The sequence below is a fragment of the Macaca fascicularis genome, chromosome 11, assembly GCF_037993035.2.
Source record: "Macaca fascicularis isolate 582-1 chromosome 11, T2T-MFA8v1.1".
Lineage (NCBI taxonomy): Eukaryota > Metazoa > Chordata > Mammalia > Primates > Cercopithecidae > Macaca > Macaca fascicularis.
In genome coordinates, this window is record NC_088385.1 from 13,474,697 (window position 1) to 13,493,882 (window position 19,186).

Consider the following 19,186-nt stretch of genomic DNA (forward strand, 5'->3'; position numbering starts at 1 on the left):
AGGCGTCAGAGAATCGAGGCCAGACATGACGGGTGGAGGCTTGGTGGAGGCGAGGAGCCAGACAGCCTCGCTAAATGTGCGGTGGCTCACTGCAGACAGCGTCCATCAGTCGCTAGACAGGCTTGATCTTCAGCCCCTACGACAGCTGCCTTTATCCTGTCTGCCTCCACCTTCTGAGGCCTATAGGCATCTCAAATGTGTGTTTCTTAAACAGATTTGGATGAGTTGCTTTCTGCACAACACACCTGGACAGACGGAGGCTGGTTCTCCACAATGGCACCAGGGACTTGGCAGAGACTGGCGGGACAGAGGCACAGCACCAGCTCCCTGGGAGAAGGCAGTGCCTGTGGGATGGAGGAAAGAAGAGGCACACAGTGCTGAGGTGTGAACTCTAGTTTGCTCTTAGACATGACACACATGCTTTCCAGAGGTTTCCACGAAGCACCGTTAAAGCCACCAGTGTGGACAGGTCCTAAGATCAGGAGACCCAGAACATACGTGTATTTGAAATCCTTCATGTGCTGCAATCTCTTCAAAGAGGACCACAAGTCATCTCTAATAATGTTGTCAAATTAATTTTTTAATAAGTGCCATGGCTTTTTTTTTTTTTTTTTTTTTTTTGTGGGGTAGGGCTGGTCTGTGACAGTAAAACAGATGCAGTGGCACAGCTGGTGGGTGTTGGTTCTGGGCCCCAGTTAGGCAGTTGTATGAAAACAAACCAAAAAGTCTCCACAGTGGTATGAACCGAAACACCTGGATTACGTGTTTTCATGTATTTAACATAAATGCACACATTTGTATTCTAAACACACATTTTTCTATATGTAATAAAATTCACACCTTTAAGTATTTAGCATAGAAACAGCTGTGCAGCATCTTCTCCATGCCCGCAGACACCCGGATGTTCTGAGTGGAAACCGCACTGCTGTGGACTTTGTGAGTGGTGAGCCGTGCACAGATATGTGCTGTGTTTGCTGTGTCCGCTGACGCAAGCCCTGGTCAGTCCTGTTTCAGGTGGATGTTTTCCCTTGTAGTTCCCTTCTCTTGTTCTGTTTGTAAGTTCAGTAAACTCGGGACCAATGGTGAGAGGAGGCGTAGAGGAGCACGGTGTCGGCAATTAAGGAAAATCCACGCCAGACCTTGCAGAAGGAGGAGGCGTGTGGAGTTCCGATGCCTGTGTGAGCCATGACTGGTGAGGGCCTCTGGGTAGCAGCTCATCTGGGCTACTTGGAAATGCAGATTCCTGGGCACAGACCTGAGAGGCCCTGGAGTGACCACCCTCCAGGGATTCCGCCCAAACTTGGCCATCTTGTCTTTTGGCAGATCACCCGTGCCCAGCTGTCTCATTGAGATGCCCGGCTATCACAGTTATCTGCACAGCTGCTGTGGGTGTGCCGATGGGTGTACGGGACTGGTCTGTCTTCCTTTCTCCCCCTATGAAGTGTTTGAAGGTCTGTTATCCTACCCTGTTCTCTCCCTGTCCTCAGTGGGCAAGCAGGAGGTTCATTTTCACTTGCAGATGAGGAAAATTCTAAAAGTCTCATAAAGCAGGGAGGATCATCTTCAGAATCTTCTTTGTTCCAATCAGCTCTGATATTTTCAGTTGGAAAGACTTTTCCTCAAACACTTTGCATTCGTTCTGTATGAGAAGTGCTGTAGACTTTCCTGTTGTTTTAGTAATTAGGATCTGTTCTGTTGTCCATTACAAACGTATATATTTTCATTCTGAGACACGCTGAGTCAGTCTTTGCAGTCCAGAGGGATTTCATGTGCATTCATAGAAGCTTCCATCAGAAACCACATGCCAAATAGCTGTGGACATACAACCTGCTTGTGACTTTGGGAATTGCCAAAGTCAAATTCTCTCTCGATTTGAGGCTTTAGGAGCTTTAGAAATCTTGAAATTATAAAACGAAGATGTGACAAAATTAAGTGTATGTCAAACAAAAGAGATACTATACTGCGGGTTTTAAGGGCTGTGGTACATTATTTGGTTATCTTTAAGGATGTCGTGTTCCACCCAAGTTACAAATACATGAAATTTAAATATAAGGTGACCCCTTCAGAACATCCTGGATTTGGTCTTGATCTTCTGCCCTTGAAAATGAGATTCTTTTTTTTTTTTCTTGAAAATGTAATTCTTTTTTTTTTTCTTGAAAATGTGATGGTCTTAAACTGTGTGTCTAGACCATCTCATCTGAATTGCTTTGGAAACATCTGCACGGGCATCTTTCTATTCTTGGGTATAGAGAGAACGACATCATTATGCTTTAAAATAGCAAAAGTCCCGTAGAGCAGTTTTTCTTAAACTAATGAGCTATTGTTGGAAATCAAGGTGTGTAGCAAGTTATAGAATCTCTCAGTGAAAGTGATTATTTAACATACAAATCTTAGTTTTTAAAATAAAATGCTAATAGAGAACCTTTTGTTCACAAGAATCTAAAATGTTACGTCTTTGTTTAGAATTTAAGGATAGTAATTTGCTTCTGAGATCTTTGTGACTGAGATTTGAAATCTTAACTACGGTTTATCAATGTTTTATATATATGCATGTATGGATATATATATGTAAGATATATAAAACGAAAATAAGCATGCATGTATTTACATTTCTATACCCTTCTATAATGTGTATACTTCTAGTCACACAGAGGTCTAAGTGACTATGACTTTATTTGATGACCAAGAGGATAATTAAATAATTTTCCTGCTCTTAGCCTTGCTTTTGCATCTGATCAGGGACCCTGCGAAGTGTGCCTCCCATGTTCCAGGCCTCACACAGCCCGTGCCAGGTTTTGGAAGCAGGAGTTTGTCTGCAGCCACTTCGGGAAGCAGGTGGTTGCCAGGATTGCCTAGAGCTCCAGGCTGTCTCCAGTCCAAGCCTCCCTGGGTAGAAGCTGCCCGACTGGGGGCCTGGACATGGATGTTGGGGCCTGGACATGGATGTTAGGGCCTGGAGCCAGGGACTGCTCCGGAAGAAGCGCTCCTGTCACTGCTGGGCATGAGAACCGAGGACAGGAGGTGGAACCAGCCTCGGGCCAGTGCACGGCCTCCCGGGAGTGCTTGCGGGAAGCCCCAACCACCCTTTCCTGACTCCAAAGCCAGCACCAAACTGTGAGATCCCCTTGGCCCACCCCTCAGGTTCCTAAAATGGTTAGGGTTTCCTGGGCTGTGAATTTTTAAGTCTAGGCTAAAAAGTCCTGGGACAGACTCACTGGGTTCTTCATGTAGAAACGACGAGGGTGCTGGTGACTCAGAGCAGGCACTTGCACCTCACTCCAGGGTCCTTTGCGCCAGGTGGAAACGAGCGTGTGGGTCACACAGAGTCCCTGTATCCTCGCTCCAGGCATTGCTCTTTGGTTTCTTAATTAATAAGCCTTGATAATGAAAATGTGTTCTCTCCAGAGTAGAGTTTCCGGTTACGGAGGCTCACCTGTAAATGCCGTGCCAGGTCACATATGCTGAGATCTGGGCCAGGTCCTGCTTCCTGCCCATGGCCAAGGCAGGTACTTCATTTGGGAGGTGACCCAGAGGGACATCTGAGAGGCCTGCCTGTCCCCGAAGGATGAAGCCGCTGGCCTTCACACTCTGCTCCGGCCTCCATCAGCTCCCTGCCATCTGCAAACTGCCTGCTTTTATGTTGCCATCGTTGGAGATATGTTAGGAACTTCGTATGGAGAAACCCCCTTAGGACGAGCAGATCGTGGAAAGGTGGGAACCAGGGCTGGGAGGGTGGTGACCACGGCCAAAATGAGAACCGCGGTGGGCTGGGAGGTCCATCTTCTGTCTAAAATGTTTTTTAAAATAGTGTCTCAGGAGCATGAGAGGGCAGGCCACAGACGAGGAGAACGTATCTGTAAAAGACTCATCTGATAAAGGCTGTTATCCAAACCGTGCAAGGAACTCTCAAAACAAGAAAATGAACAACCTGATTAAAAATGGAAAAAAGACCTGGACAGATACCCCAACAAAGAAGATACACAGATGGCAAATCTCCACGTGGAAGGATGGCCCGTGTCTTATGTCATAGGGCGAGGCGCCACTGCACACCCACCAGCCTGGTCAATACTGGAACTCCGACACGACCGTGAGCTGGTGGATGTGTGGGTGTCAGGACCGTCACTCGTCGCTGGGGGAAGTGGGGCAGCTGCTGTGGGAGGCAGCGTGGCGGTTTTCCATGGAACTAAGCAATCCGACCACAGGACCAATCACAGTCCTGGACGTTCACTCAGAGGAGCTGAAAATTTACTTCCACGAGGAAATGTGCACACAGATGTTGACAGCAGCTTTATAGCTTTATTTACAATTGCCAAAACTAGAAAGCAACCAAGATGTGCTTCAGTAAGTGAACGGATAAACTGTGTTACGTCAGAAACTGGGATATTATTCAGCACTAAAAAGAACTGGACCACTAAGCCATGAAAAGACACGGATCTTAAATGCATGTTGCTAAGTGAGTCTCCAATCTGGAAAGGCTGCCTGCTGTGTGAGTCCAACCGCAGGACAGTCTGGAAAAGGCAAAGCTGTGGAGACAGTAGAATGGTCAGAGGCTGCCAGGGGTTGGGGAAGGGAGGGATGAATGGGAGGAGCATAGGGGGATGTGTAGGTTGGGGAAGCAACTCCGGATGGGGCTTTCATGGGGGATCCATGCCGTTCCATGTCTGTGAAACCCACAGAGTGAGCAGCAGCAGGCCGAGCCCTCGTGGGAGCTGTGGACTCTGGGTGGTGGTGCCGCATTGATGCGGGTCTGTCGGTCATACAGAAGTGTGCTGCTCCGGTGGGGGCAGGAGAATGATGGAGACTCTGCCTGTGCTGGGGAAGGAGATAGATATGTGAGGACTCTGTACTTTCCTCCTGATTTGGCTTTGAACTGAAAACTGCTTTTAAAAACGTCTATTGAAAAGGCAAACAAGAAAGAATGCTAGCCAAAGAGTGCTAGCCAGATAGCATCTGTGTGCGGGTGTGGCCTGTGTTCTACGTTCAGGATTTCCGTGTTAGAATACACATATCTGAATACTCAGAAGTTAAACCTTTGCATTAAGTAACTCACTACAAAGTTACAGTATCAGCTTGAGCACTGCCAGGATAGCCAGGATCCTGTATCCTGACCAGCTTCTCCCCTTACAGGTGCAGTGACACCCACAGCCTCACCCCCACCACAGTGAGCAGCAGGGCTGGGACCAGGAGTCAGGCTTTGGGGGGCGGAGAGGAAGTGAGATCTGTAAGCCCGTGGCAGGGAGGAGCCCATGGCAGGGAGCCGGCATGGATGATTTTTTTTTTTTTTTTTTTTGGCTAGTTTTCCTTATCACTGAGGCCTTCTTAGACTTGGGGAGTCGGGAGTCCCCACTTTCGGGCACCTCAGAAACCAAAGACTGCTCCTAATTCTCATGTTCCAGATGCCTCAGGGGGAGGTACCTGGGTTGTTGGGTGCAGTTCATTATTTGCTGCTCGGTGGAATTTGCCCCCAGCATTTCTGGTGGTTTTTAAGAGCTGATGCTTGAGCTGCTTAAAATCACACATGGATATTGATTTACCTGTAAAAGTTAAGAATGGAATTTTGAGTTCAAAGGTTTGTGAAAATGTTCAAGTTTGTGTACTAATATATACGTTACATTTCTGGAAATATCTAAAAGTCCAGGATTTATATTAAGCACTTCTCTTGATTTTTGTAATACCTACCTCTCATATTTCCATTTGGATAATAGATGTCAGAGGGCTTAAATTTTGAGTGCCTGAATTCACTGAATTTAAGACTTCTTACCTCAAATGTAATTAAACTGAATGTAGCCAACAGTATTAAAGTTTTGATTAAAATATATATATAAGCACATATCCATGAGCATGCAGATGGGGGCAACATAGTAAACCATGGAAGTAGAATTAGTGTTCTTTGTTTTCTGAGAAGACAAATTTTTAAAAAACCAAGGGGTCTTACAACTTTTTAGTTTCCAACTTATTTACCCTAACGTGAAAGTTTGGCAGGAGAAGATTGACAGCAGCAGAAGAGTAGATCCTGGGCAAGTGTAGGCTCTGGGAGCAGCGGGGTGAGTGCTGGAAGGAGCTGGCTGGAGGCAGAGCAGGGAGGTGCTCAGACAGGTCAGGATGGCCTCAGGGAACGCGGCTCAGTGAGAAAGGGTTCACATTTCCTGGAGAGCCCTTGTCTCTGCCCATGGAAAACCCAGACTCCTTCCAACTGGGATGTGCATCTCATGTAAAAGTTACTACTCCCAGAAAGGAAGCCAGTGGATATAGAATTTTTTTTTGTATGCAGAAATTACTTTAACTTTGTTTTTAATCTTATCCTTTTCTTCCCCCATCTTAGTGTCTAGTGACTTCCTGCAGGTAACGCACACATCTTAGGAGAGCGCTGTATTTCAGTTGCTGTTGGCTCTGATGTGACTTTGTGGTGTCAGAGGTTCTGCCCAGAGCGTGGCGCTCTCTGCTGAGCGTTGCTTGTTGAAGGCCCGTGTGGAAACTTTGCCTGTAAGCTCGTCGACCCCAGCAGTCTTGGTTCAGAAACCTTTGGACTTGCTGAGACTTCACAGGGCCTGCTAAACTTTCTTGCGTGACCTTTTCGTTTTAGTGTTCCCCATTAATTCAGATGTTTTCCAGAAGGTAAGCAAGCTGCTGAATGCAGGGTGGGGGGTGCCCTCCATTAGCCCTGGGGAGAAGCATCGCTGTTTCTCCGGGTGGAGCTTCCCTCCCGCCATGGTGTGCTCCAAGATGGAGTAGGGTTCTTTGGCAGAAGTAACCGTCAAAGGCCCGCCTCTCAGGGGCAGTGTGGCTGTGGGTGTGCGGCCTTGCGGCCATACGGGCCCCTCCCTGTCAATGGCACCAAGGAGAGGAGCAGGGGGAGGCCTGGGATCTGTGCTTCCGAGACTGTGTCGTCCGTTTGTAACTAGACGTGCAGAGAAAATGTTGGAGATAAGCAGGCGACAGTGTCTGTCCCTAATGAGCTCAGGCGTGCCGTCTGAAATGGCCCCCTTCCCAGGCTGGCTGTGCCAGCTGGGCGCCCAGGCCTGACCTCCCGCCAGGACAGAGGCCCCGTGTATGTGGTGGGGGGAGGGTGGGGGTGAGGGTCTTGCTTTATTGCGGTATCCAACGCCACGGGGGGTCAGCGATTGAGTTCAGAAACCTCAAAAACTCAGCAGTGCAGACTTTGGACATGACCCGTCCAGCCCTGGGGCTCTTTCTCTGAATTTCCTTCCATGGTATCCTCATCCCAGAGGCTCCTGTCCCCGCACGGCTGTTGGCAGCTTCACAGCTTCCTCTGCCTCCCCTCCCAGGCCCTGGTGTGGCTGGGGCAGCTGGTGGCTGTGCAGACCCCACAGCCAGTAGGTGGTTGGTGCCAATGGCTTGGGTCTGGGTTACCTGAGCCAAGGACTCCAGTGCACGGCTGAGCTCACCTTGAATGGCTGGATTGGAAGGCCTTGGGTTGTAGAGAGGCAACCAGAAGATTGCGGATTGAAGGACAATCTGCAAAGGAGAAGGGGAAATAGGTGTGCTGGATGGGCAACTGGAGAAGTCAGTGCAGAGCCTGGGACCCGGTGCAGATGCAGAGCTGGCATGGGGAATCTGGTGACACGGCCACCGTGGAAGTGGACAAAGTCAAATGCTTCAGACCGACATGGAGGGGCTGGTCTAAAACGATCCTCCTTTTCCTTTAATCGTAGCATCTGCTGGCTTACGGGGTGGGGGAATGAGATCTGTGGTGGCAGCGAGGAGAGACAGGGATTTTAATTAAACCCCTCTTTCTGGGAGAGGGGAGTAGCCGTCTCTATAGGACGGTGAGCATTGTCACCTCAGGCAGCTCAGGCTGCTGCAAGGAAACACCATTGACTGAGTGGCTTATGAACAACAGAAATTTGTTTCTCGTAGTTTTAGAGGCTGGAAGGCGGGATCAGGGTGCCGTACGGGTGGGTTCTGGTGTGGGCCCCTTCCTGGTTCACACACACCTTCTCTCTGGCCCTGACACAGTGGGAGGGTGACAGCTTTGCTGGGCTCCTTGTCTGAGGCACAAACTCCATTCACGGGGCTCCAGCCTCGGGAACTCATCACCTCCCAAAGACCTCCTGACAGCATCGCACTGAGGGTGAGGATTTCAACCTGTGTTTTGGGGGACAGGCAGGCGGTTCATAACCGTCAGCCTCTTTGTGTATTTCTGACTCAACATTGAGTCTGCATTGGGCTGTCCAGGGGACAGAGCCTGTGTGGACACTGAGCGAGGTCAGAGCTGCAAGCATGTACACATCGGGGGTAGGAGAGCTGCCAGGGCTGTGAGAAGGGGGTTTCAGCGTCAATCAGAGCTGTTTTCCTGGTAAATGTACTCATAAGCTATCCTGGCAACATTTGCTTTTTGTGAAGAGTCGGTCAGGCAGGGCAGCAGGCAATGTTGCCAGAAGCTTAGAACTGATGGGCAGCAGAGAAGGGGCAGAAGCCATGACCTTGGGGTGGTCAGCAGTGCCAGGTGTCTGCCCTCCAGGCCTCACACCTGTGACTGCAGAGACTGAGCCGACCGGGGCTTGCCGGCCAGTGTGGCTCTCATGCAGGTGATTATCGGGGTGTGCTTTCTATGTATTGTTCCCTCAACCCTATCCCCACCCCTCCAGTTTCTGTGCCTAGCAGAAATCATGCTGCTCTCCTTGATGAAGCATTGAGTTTCCTATGGAGGTGTAGGAAGAGCACGATTTGGCTCACGTCAAAATACTTTGCAGTGAAGCTGCACGGAAGAGGATTTTAGGCTTCCATTTGACGTTTCAGACAATGCCTGAGTGTTACAGGATCCTCTTGTTAAAAAAGCACCAGATGAGAAAGGCTACTGGTTAATAAGGGACACTTTTTACATTAGCACAGAGAGGGTGGCTTGAGATAAATTCAGTGTAACGTAGGTGTGTTTGTAAGCCGTGAAAGGGACCATCTCTCTGCTGGCGACATATGTTTTCTGGTATGGATTTTGTTCTAAAAAAAGGATGACTGGCATTCGGTAGAATCATTCCAAAATTCACCTGGAAGGCATCCACATGGTGCCTTGTTTTCTCCTGACATTCTGGGCACCACGAGGAATTATTCTTGTCTTCAGCACTAGCAGGAGACTTTTCCTGAACACCTGCTCCTCTTTGGAGTTGTGGGTGCAAAGGGGTCAGAGTGACCCCGTCTTCATGGAGCTTTCGGACACCATGGGGACAGTGTGGCACGATGTCGGGCTCGGGTGGGATGGAGGCTTTCCCCAGAAAACAGCTGCCGATTCCAGGGCGGCCCTCGACCCCTCCTCCCTCTGTTCCTCCACGTCATGTCTGAATTAAGGCTGTTCTATCATAGCGGGGGTGTCATGTTAACTGGAAGTGTGCTTTTGTAAATAAATTAATGGTGCATTTGCCAAGGACAGCGAGATGTGATTTGATGAATCCAGTGTGGAAAAGGAGAAGGGGCTTGGCGGGGTGGGGACATGTGTGATGGGAGCAGAAAGGAACAGCCATGAAGGCTGGTGGGATGGAGGGGTCGCGCCCGCATTTGCATGGGGTCTGTCGATGTTTGTGCCACTAGACCTGAACCTCTGTCTCCACTTCTAAAACCTGCATGGTGAGGAAGCCCCTGATGGGCCTGAGTTGTTACTTCCCATGGCCATTGCTGGGAAGGGCCCCGGACGCCTCTCCTGGCCGGTGACGGCCCCAGGACTAGACACTGGCTTCGTCCTGACCTCTGCGAGGGGCTTGGGCTCCACACACAGCAGGTACCTGCGCATGCCTTTGGACGTGAGATGTTGGCGCTTGGCTTGGAGGCCACCGCGATCTGGGTGTGGTCAGGACTGGCTCATCCTTTGGGGAGAGAGCACCTGCCCGGGGGCTTCTCTGAGGTGCATAGCCCTGCAGTGCCCTCACAGGATGCCCTGTCCTGCGGGGACTTCCTGCCATTCCCCTGGACCCTCAGGTGTGGGAGCCAAGTGTGGTGTGTGTGTGTCCCGGGTGAGGGTGCTGAGGACACCACGTGCCTGCTCGTGCGAAGACCCGAGGCACTGCATGGGCTCATTTCCAGGGGCCTGTTGGCATCTGGGGGCCTGTGGGTGTCTTTCCACTGGCAGGAAATAATGGGTGGCCCATGTTACCTTTTTTGTCTTTTTTTTTTTTTTGCCAAAAAGCCCTAATGCCAACGTTGCAGTCCCGCTGTGGGAACCACCCATCTCAGGCTCACTGGCCCTTCTGTTTCTGGGCTGTTGCAGTGTTGTGTTGGGATAACTGTGTTAACTTCGTTTGAATTTTCTTCCTGTTCCTTTGGAATAAGTGTCGATAGCTTGTGCTGCTTGTTCACCCCAGAGGCAAGGGTGTCCTTTAGGCCTGGCAGAGCACAGCGGTGCAGGGAGGTACTGGGCCTCGGCCTCCCTTGTCCGCAGCCTCCCTTGTCCGCAGCCCTCACTGCACGTCTGCTCTTCGCTCCTCGTGCACACGGCCGGGGTCACGGGCTGCTCACTCTGCTGTTTGAGATCGTCTGAAAAGGTGATGCTTACACTGAAGGGAGGTTGGGGGTGTGCGGCTGATTTTAAGTAGGAGGAAATGACGGTAACAGAATGAGCAATGCCTAGCACTTAGTCTCAGGCCTGAGAAATTGTGTTTTAGAAGCAAGGTATCCTCAACTCCGGTTTTCTTCAAATTAAATCTTTTAAAGGGTCCACAAATAACAAATAGTTAAAGCCTAAAACTATGTAACAGAGGGCCTAGAGCCCAAGCCACTGCCACCTCTGATTCCAAGACACCTCAGCAACTTGGTCCTCTTCCTCAGAGAACCCCGCTTCTGCTCCTCCCTCCACGCTCCTCTTCCTCCCCCTGCCCCTCCCTTTCCCTTGGACAGCCCTCCCCTTCCCCCACTTCCTCGGACAGCTTTCTTCCTCTTTTTCTCCCTGCCTGTCCTTGGGCAACCTCCTTGGAACTCTGGTTGAAATTCACTGGTCTGTGGGGCCACCCATTTGACAGACGAGCATGCTGAGGCCAAGGCACAAGTGAGTGACTCAGACCTGCCCAGAGGCTGACCCAGAGGCCGTACCAACGGGTTGTCACTAATGCAAGAGAAGCCATGATGCGGCTTCAGTGATCTCCAGGGAAAGCAGGTCGATAACAGGTTATAAACATGGGAACATTTTGGAAAAGCCGTCGTCCACCTGTCAGCTCCATCTCTCCTGCCCGGAAGATGTAGGGAGAACCTGCCTTCAGCCCACCCTCATCCCGTAACAGGACAGAGGACAAGGGCAGAGACCCAAGTCCTGTCAGTGCCCTCAGGAAACCCCCGTTTCCTCCTCACGGTGGAAGTGGAAACCATCCCGCTGGATGATCTTCCCGGGGAGACCCTCCACCCTGAAAGCGAGGAATCTGGTTTGAGCGCACACACGTTCTTGGTGCCATCACTTTCTGCGGCTGAACGCTGCGTACGTGGCCCGTTATTCTTGCTAGTCCGGTGTTACTGGGTCCTGGGAGTTTCTGTGGGCTGATGGCAAGTGTTTACCATTGTGTTTAGAGAGAACAGAACTTTTTTGTGTTGAAATTACATGATAACCATTGCCATGTGATTCCTTGGGTTGGTTGGGGCGGGGGATGCTCAAGCATTTTCTGAGGTCTAAGTGCTTGTTTGAGACAGTCTCACTTTGTCACCCAGGCTGGAGTGCAGTGGTGCGATCTTCGCTCGCTGCAACCTTTGCCTCCTGTGTCAAGCAGTTCTCCCTGCCTCAGCCTCCCGAGTAGCTGGGATTATAGGTGTGTGCCACCACGCTTGGCTAATTACGAAAATTTCTAATACAGGAAGGGTTTTGCTGTATTGGCCAGGCTGGTCTCGAACTCCTTACCTCAAGAGATCGGCCCACCTTGGCCTCCTAAAATGCTGGGATTACAGGCTTGAGCCACTGTGCCCAGCCCGATCCTGACATCTTTTAAAGCTGCCTTCATGTACCAAAAGCCAGTCTATGTTTGAAAATCAGCCTTGTTGAAGAGCCTAAGAGGAGAGGGATATAGTTCAGCTAGGTAAATAACTATGCATATGTTAAAAATATGGGCCAAAATCTATCCCAAATATTAACTTTTTTGTTCTGTGCTACTACTGAAGTTGCTTAGCTGTGGAAATGAGGTGATTGCAGGCACCTAGAATTTGATCTCCTTCACTTCCACGATGGGAAGAAATTCTCCAAGAAGCACAGGAATCTGACTTTCTGATATTGAGACTGCTAGGCGTCAAGCCCCATGGAAGGGGTGGTGATTACATGAGCGTTGGCGTTGATGTGGGCATCCTCCAAGCCGGACGCAGGGAGCAGGGAAGGGCAGAAAGAACAGGCCCCTCAGGAGCCATGAGAAAATAAAGTGCTGGCAGCAGTGGTGAGGGTTGGTGTCAGGGGCCAGGAAGAGGTGGCAAAGGGGGAGCATGTGCCTCAAGGCAGCCCTGGAACCCGCAGTCCCTGCAGTGAGGTCTGATCTGCAGGGGACATGGATGGCCAAGCGGCAAGGCCCACAGACAGCCTGGACTCTGCTGCCTCAGAACTCTGGTGGACGTTGCAAACGGCCCCACAGGGTTGCAGTGCACATTCCTCGGACAGAAAGAAGACGCTTGGAACTGTTCCCGGCACGAAGCCAGTGCCCTGTGAACAGTGGCTGCTGCTGTCGTGACTGAGTGCCGTCCAACTGGGGACATTTGCTCTGCTCAGTTCACTGCCTTCAACAACCTTGACGCATTGAACGAGGGCTCAGTCGATAATGTACTCGGTAAATACTCTCTCCCGGCTAGAGTGAGCAAAGCCCAGGGAGCGGGTGGTTCTTCAGTATTACTCAGGTGTTTGTGGCAGGGCCAGCTGTGCAGCTGCCAGAGCGAATGTGACCAGGAAGCCTCTGTCCCCCCGAGGTGGCCAGCGATCCTGTTACATGTGCCATAGGCAGAAGGTGGGCACTGCTGGGGAACTTGCTCATGTTCCTGTTTTCTGATTGGAAATTCAAGGTTTCTGAGCATCCTACTTCGAATTTGTACATTGCTGAGACTTGTACACATTTCAACGCTTGTTTTTTTCTGCTTTTCAGATCTATACAACCTGGCGTTTGGCCGTGGCTTCCAGGACAGGCTGGATGCAGAGTGAAGTCCTCTCCTCACTGTCAATGTTTGCAGATGTCTTCTTGTATAAACTTCGTATTTCTTGAGACTTTCAATTAGGTTTTTACTTAACTGGACTTTTAAAATTGCCATGCACATAAGTCTACCAGTTACAATCTTGAGCTAACATGGGTTTTTGGTTTTTGGTTTTTGGTTTTACTTTGATGAATGTTTAACATTTGCATGCTGGATGTGGGGGTGGAGGTCATTTATCTGCTTTTCATTGCCTTCTTGGTTATACTTAGTGACTTTCAGGTAAGGTGTGGAAGGCGTGGTACAGGGTGAATTGCAGGCCGCACTGTGGCGCCGTGGAGGACAGGTGCGGGCTGCAGTGGTGTGCACAGTGGATGAGAGACAAGAGGAGACTTCCATCCTTGAGGGAAACACACAACAATTTAAAAAACTGATCGTCTAGCTTACATGAGGTCCAACAAATTCAGTTTGCAAAGTTTAACTTCCAAGTTAATTTAGTAATTTTTCCCCTAAGTCATTAATTTAGTAGCTTATGTTTAAATATATTTCTTTTGTCTAAAGGAGGCCATAAATTCTAAAATGAATGACTAAACATGTAATAATTTAGGCATACAGCACCTGAAGGGAAAACTGCCAGTATGCTAAAATATTGGATACAGATGCTTTTAAAAAATATAATGTAGCATTCTTACAATGCATGTGCTCTTAGCGTGTAACTTGGTGGGTAGTTTTGAACTATATTTGTGGGAATGTGTATCTTGAATACTTGAGGCTACCACTGCAGATGTGTGTGTGAGATGTATAAATACTGAATGTTATTCTCCCTTCCCTTAAATGAAAAACATTAGCTCCCTTTTATTTTCATTTTTATTTTTTATTTTTTGAAGTGGACTCTTGCTCTCGTTGCCCAGGCTGGAGTGCAATGGCACAATCTCGGCCCACTGCAATTTCTGCTTCCCGGGTTGAAGTGATTCTCCTCTCTCAGCCTCCTGAGTAGCTGGGACTACAGGCACCCGCCACCACGCCCAGCTAATTTTTGTATTTTTATTAAAGATGGAGTTTTGCCATATTGGCCAGGCTGGTCTTAAACTCCTGACTTCAGGTGATCTGCCCACCCCGACCTCCCAAAGTGCTGGGATTACAGGCGTGAGTCACCGTGCCCAGCCAGCTCCCTTCTGTAATGATTTTTTATACAGTTGTTTTTGCTTTTTGTTTTTTTGAGACGGGGTCTCACTGTCACCCAAGCTGGAGTGCAGTGATGCAAATCTAGGCTGACTGCAGCCTTCACCTCCTGGGCTCAGGTGATCCTCCCACCTCAGCTTCCTGAGTAGCTGGGAATAGACACATGTCACCACGCCCAGCTAATTTTTTTTTTTTTTTTTTTTTTTTTTTGTATTTTTAGTAGAGACAGGGTTTTGCCATGTTTTCCAGGCTGGTCTCGAACTCCTGGGCTCAAGCGATCTGCCCGCCTCAGCCTCCCAAACTGCTGGGATTACAGGCGTGAGCACCACATCTGGCCCATTTTTTTTTTTTTTTTTCCTTCCAGGATTAGAAGTCGACTTTCAGAAAACCCTTCAACCTTGCAAACTTATTTTTCCATAACAATATGCCTCTAGGATAAAAACAAGACAGAAAGAAAGTATGTGTGGACTGCAGTTAAAAATTTTCTACACAGCATAGCTTAGGAGAGTTGACATTTACAAAGAGCAGGAGGCCCCTTCAGTGCCTTCTAGGCATTGGGAATGGCGGTCTGTGGGCGACCCTAACGTGTGCGGCGTCCTGAGACTTGATCGTGGTGCTCACGCTTTTCCCGAGGGCCCACCGGGAGTACCAGAGACTCTTCTTCTGCAGTCGGCCAGCCAGGCAGCAGCTGCTGGAGAAGGAACAAACAGTAAAAGACAGATGTACACGGTGTTGTTGTGGCAGAGAGGTTAAAACCAGGCTCACTCTGTTCTTACAGTTTTAAAAAAACTAATAATGAAGTCCTTGAATATGTATTGCATTTCAGGATTTTAAAGCAGTTATGGGTGTGTCTGTGTGTCTCTCTAGCTCCCGTTCGGGTGCTCCCTGTGAAGAGAGCTCAGAGACGCCACCTTTCCTTGCTGAGGTGACAGGGTCTGGAGAGGTGTGAACCCCGTGGTGAGGGGGGTGACTGACCTGGGGGGAGGCTGGGTCAGCGGTGGGGATCCGCCCCCACTACACGTTTCTGTAGGGAATCCACAGTTCTAAGTCTTTATGATCTGGGTAACATGAACCTGGAAGAGGTGTTATTTTTTAAGAAGTAAGTGCCATGCTCTTTTTTCCTCATACTTCCCCATGTTTAAGCAGCATTGAAGGATAAGGCACTAGTAGCATGTTGGTTTGGAAACAATCTTGTTGGTTATTTTACCTTGAATCTGATACTAAGGTTGCCTGGTAACAGAAGTTTTCCTTTAACAACATGGAACTCTGTTGAATCTGTTGCCCCATTGGCTGAGCAGTCTGAGGTCAGTGCCCTGGCAGCTAAAGAGGCCTTAGAGGAAGGCCTTGGAGGAAGCCGCTGGATGGGCAGGAGGCACCCCCCTTGATTGAGGGAGAGAGGTGCAGTTTGCAGGGACCCCACGTGGCACTTGTGGCTCTCTCCTGCCCCCTGCTGGCTGCCAAGCAGCCTCGCCACAGTGTGCTCAGCGTGAATGTTCACGGGGCAGGCCAAGGCTTTTGTTCCAGAAACACTGACTTCAGAAACCGCAGGCTGTGTGTGTTGAGCATGGCAAGAAAGACTTAGGTGTGTCTTAAACCTCTTGAACAAAGCAAGTTGATGTTTCAAATGCATCTCCAAGGCTAATGACTTTGCTATGGTCAATATTCAGGAGCAAATAGGGTTTGATGAAATAGAAGCACGGGAGTGGCAAGTGAGGTGCTTGTGCCCCGTATGACTAAGCAATGTCCTGGCCGTTCCACACCATGGCCTCTGAGCAGCCAGCGTGCAGATACTGGGTCAATTTAGATGGGACTCCTGGAACTGTCGGCCGTCCAGGAGAAGTACGAGGAGTTGTGCCTATGATCATGGTTCCCGCTACTGTGTCCAGCAATGTGCCGCGTTCCGATTTCAGCATCAGGGCAGACACAGCCCTGAACACTATCACTGAGGTAAGTCCCAGTGCGCCCCGACAGGTGGGCGCCCGCTGACGCTAACCCGATGGCCCCGGCCATTATTATCTACCAGTGCGCTAGAAACAGCCTTTTACAAATACCCTGAATGAGAGCTTCTCGTTCTTTTCTCCCCCCTGGAAAAGTAGGTTTTTAGACTGAACATTTTTGATCTCACTCCCAAAAAAGTCTTATCGCCTCTTCTGTGTGGCCACCGGCCCGGACTTAGCGTGGCCAAGACCCCGGATGTGCTCGTGAGTACCTGCAGCGCTGAGGATGGCTGGGCCGCAGTCTCCTGTGATTGCACCAGCATTAAAATCCGCTTTTTTTTTTTTTTTTAATGTTGAGCCTAAATTTTCTTTGAGCCTCCAATTCCCATTATGAGGAACCCCTACCTTGATGCTGAGGGTAGAAATTGAACTGAATGTTTTATAATTGTAGTCATTGTCCTGAATGCACCATTGCATTTGTTATCTCTTTGGTCTTGGCTGTTGACCTCATTTTCCCCTTTGTAAACTGGGGATGTTAAATTACATCGAAGGCAATATTGGGACTAGTTTAGTTTTTTTGCCAAGAGACAATACTGAAACATACTCTTCTGTTTGTTTTTTCCTTTGTGAGACAAGGTCTTACTCTGTCACCCAGGCTTGAGTGCAGTGGTGTGATCTCGGCTCACTGCTGCCTCGACCCTCCTGGGCTCAGGTGATCCTCCCACCTCAGCCTCCCGAGTACCTGGGACCACAGGCACATACCGCTATTCTGGGCTAAAAGAAATATATGCCTATCCTCATGTTTGTGTGTCACACTTGGTGATTCACGTGGGAATCTGAAGATCCGTACCTAACGCAGGAAGCATTTCATTTTTTTAAAACTTGATGTCTAAAATTTTCCAGAAATTCTCAAGTTTTGATTTTTCTTGTGCGACTTAGTTCTCACGAATATTTTTCAAAGTTTTTTTTTTTTTGTAAACCCTTGGCATGCAACTTATTTTGAGCACTGGTAATTAAAATAACAAGATTTTAACATACAGCTCAAATGGTTAGAAATGCTTAGCACTCATTTCTTGCTTTTCTGAGTGTCTTAAACTTTCTTCACTTTCTTTGTGAAGGAAACCTGCCCAGATTTTCCCGTGTTCACTGGCTTTGGGGGCAACTTTCACCTTATTTTTGGCAGTCACTAATCTCTGACCTAGACATTGCTTCTGTAATCCTGGTGACGGGCGTCACGGCTTTGCTGCTGTGGGTCCAGCCCGGCTCTGGGCTGACCTTCACGCTGGGAACGTGAACATGAGTGTCTGTTTCACAGAGGGGGGATTCCAGCATGGCTTTCACTGCTCTTTCACCAGCTTTAGCTGGATTTTTGAGTCTGTGAAAGTTGGGTATGCAATGGGAGGGATTGAAGCTTCTTTTTTCCCTAATCGTTACCTAATTGGCGCTTGCCCAGAGGGAATGGGTGGAGAATTTGAGAGCAGTCACTGCAGTTAGCTGAGCATCTGAAGATGTGGGACAAAGCTGGTGTTGATCTCCCTGTGACACTTTATTTTCAAGTTTCCACACAAAGCATAGATGCTTGTGGTATGTGATGTACACTTTCATTCAGGAAGAAAATCTCTCTTTAATTCCAGTGTCCTCTGCTATAAATAACTTTTTTTTTTTTAGATTGTAAATATGTAACAAATGTGTAGGGTCAAAATTTGAAAACCAAAACACGTGAGGCAAACACCCCACAAATGGTCAGTTCCACCCGCTTTGAGGGACTGTGTGATTTTATTATGCGATTGTTTTAAATTCAGTTTTTCATTCATTCGAGTTTCTGAAAGCTAGGTTAAATAATTTTGTTTTCTTTCTTTCTTTTTTTTTTTTTTTTTTTTTTTTTGGAGACAGGGCCTCACTCTGTTTCCCAGGCTGGAGTGCAGTGGTGAAATCATGATTCACTGCAGCCTCGACCTCCCAGGCTTAGGTGATCCTCCCACCTCAGCCTCCTGAGTAGCTGGGACTATACGTGCATGCCACCGTGCGTGGTTAATTTTTTGTATTTCTACAGAGACGAGGTCTCCCTGTGTTGCCTGGGCTGGTCTCGAACTTCTGGGCTCAAGCAATCCCCCTGTCTTGGCCTCTCAAAGCACGGGGGTTACAGGGATGAGCCACTGTGTCGGACCTTAAGTTAACTGATTACAATAGAGAAAGAACTGGAGCGTGTAGTTAGTTGAGCCTCCCGTTGGCCAGGCACAGCCACCTTAGTGTGTTTGTGTGTGTCCTCATTGCCCTTCTGATCCTGAGCTCCGAGGAATGAGGCTGTCTTGGGAGTGCTGTGGTTCTAGTCTCGTGATGGGTGAGTGACGCCGGCTGAGCTGATCGAGGTCACCCTGGCAAATGCTGCAGCTGCTCAGGAGTCGGGGCAGGGACAAGAAAGCCGCCGAGGATCCCTCTGTGGACCCCTGAAGGGAGAGGGACCGAGATGTGGACATGGCAGCTGTTTTCTCCAGAGCCCTGTTTACTGACGGCCAAACAGGGTGAATCCTGAGAAGGTTTGAATTTGGGTCTGAACTGGGCTCGTCTGGCCGTAGAACAGGAGCTGGTGGCGAACTCGAAAAATGAGGGCATGAGGCAACTTGACGTGGGTGACTCCAGGTCACTCCAGCCACTGTCCTGAAGCCGTCAGAGGCTGAGGACGTGTGGGAGTGAGCGTCTCTTCCCTGTCTGGCCACACACCCTCTGTGACCCGTGACTCCTGGCCTGGCCCTGGGCAGAATTTATGTTTGGGGTCTGTGGATGGCTCCAGTTGTTCAGTCAATTTGGTGATTCTCATGGGGTGATTGTGCCCCAGGGGATGTTTGCACCGTCCAGGGAGATTTCTGGTTAGAACTGGGAGAAGGGATGCTTCCAGCACCTGGGACTGGAGACAAGGGACGCTGCGGAAAGTTCCTCCAAGCACAGGGCGAGCTCCATAGTAGGCGTCTGGCTCAGGACGT

The 19,186-nt window shown here is 49.2% G+C and overlaps 1 long non-coding RNA gene across 3 annotated transcripts; it reads left to right on the top strand.

Annotated features, from left to right (window-relative positions):
• Positions 1-211: 211 nt before the first annotated feature.
• Positions 212-13,780, top strand: LOC135966169 (uncharacterized). Of its 3 annotated transcripts, none has more exons than XR_012420032.1 (2): positions 212-382; positions 13,044-13,780. It is a non-coding gene; the product is annotated as an uncharacterized lncRNA (long non-coding RNA). The 3 variants fall into 3 exon arrangements; XR_012420031.1 differs by lacking the exon at positions 13,044-13,780 and adding an exon at positions 894-2,714 and having other exon boundaries at positions 215-382; XR_010579284.2 differs by lacking the exon at positions 212-382 and adding an exon at positions 12,771-12,908 and having other exon boundaries at positions 13,044-13,169.
• Positions 13,781-19,186: the final 5,406 nt, after the last annotated feature.